The sequence below is a fragment of the Colobus angolensis genome, unplaced genomic scaffold, assembly GCF_000951035.1.
Source record: "Colobus angolensis palliatus isolate OR3802 unplaced genomic scaffold, Cang.pa_1.0 Scaffold302, whole genome shotgun sequence".
In the NCBI taxonomy this organism is placed as follows: Eukaryota; Metazoa; Chordata; class Mammalia; order Primates; family Cercopithecidae; genus Colobus; species Colobus angolensis.
The window spans coordinates 3,477,074-3,478,605 of NW_012116289.1; positions in this window are offsets into that span (position 1 = coordinate 3,477,074).

Consider the following 1,532-nt stretch of genomic DNA (forward strand, 5'->3'; position numbering starts at 1 on the left):
TCAGCCTCCCGAGTAGCTGGGATTACAGGCACCTGACACCACACCTGCCTAATTTTTGTATTTTTCAGTAGAGATGGGGTTTCACCCTGTTGGCCAGGCTGGTCCTGAACTCCCAACCTCAGGTGATCCACCTGCCTTAGCCTCCCAAAGTGCTGGTATTACAGGCGTGAGCCACAGCGCCCGGCTTCAGGATACCTTTTAAAAGCTGCCTTGGTGATTATAATGAGTAGCTGCAGTAGGAACCATGACATTAAGAGTTGGAAAGACAACCCCATTATGACACGGGGGCTGCCTACTTGACCTTTCTACATGCCTTGTCCCATAGCTCCATCTGAAGTCCAAACGGACCCAGAGCTCTATAATTCACTGCTAACTGGACATAAACTGTCATTTCAAATTTCACCTCTTTCGAGCTAAACCCATACATGTCCCCATCTCCATCCAGAAAACAGGTCTACCTCTGAGCTTCCTGTCTTTGGAAGGTGGTGATTCTAATCTTCCAGTTGGGTAAACTCTTTTTTTTTTTTTTTTGAGACAGAGTCTCACACTGTCGCCCAGGCTGGAGTGCAGTGGCGTGATCTCAGTTCACTGCAAGCTCGGCCTCCCAGGTTCACGCCATTCTCCTGCCTCAACTTCCCTTGTAACTAGGACTACAGGCACCCGCCACCGTGCCTGGCTAATATTTTTTTTGGCTAAACTCTTGAAGTCAAATTGGACTCCCCTCTCTCTCAGACAAATCTGATCTATCAGCAATCCCTGGCGGCTCCACCTTTAAAATACATCCAGAATCTGACCTCTTCCCTGCTTCCACTGCCTTGGTTACAACAGGCTCTCAACTTCTGCTTTGTCCCTTCCAATCTGTTCTCATCTCTAACCCAGAGTGCAGTCAGATCATGTCCTTCTCTGCTCACCACCTTCCAATGGCTCCCATTCACTCAGAGTAAAAGCCCAAGTCTTCACGATGGCCTATAACATCCCTCACAATCTGCGGTATCTCCTGCTCCACCCCTGCAGCTCTCCTCCCAAGTCCTTCCAGCCACCCAGGCCCCTCTAAAGGGCCTGGAACACACAAGGCCTCAGAGGCTTTGTATTGCTGTTCTCTCCTCCTGGAATTCTCTTCCCCTAGAGAGCCACCGGGATGGCTTCCTCACGCCCTGTAGGCCTTCAGAGCCACCCTGTATAAAATTTAAAACCTCCTATCCCCTCTGCCAACATTGCTATCTTTATTTTTCTCCTAACGACACAACACTGGTTATACTCCATGCTGACTTGCTTGTTTATTTCTGTCTGGCCCTTCCCACTGGATGCCAGTGCCATGAGGGCAGGGATATTGGTTTCCTCTGTTTGCTGCAGAGCCCCAGATCCTAGAATGGGACTAGCGTATAGAGGGTCTTATCCTCAGCGACTCCTCCATCCTTGTCAGCCTCTCCATCACATCTTCTCTGTCTCGCAAGTCCTGAGGCATCTTCTTTTTTACTCTCTCTCATCTCCACCTTCTCTACTTGGTCTCCATTGGCCAGAACCATTGCTAA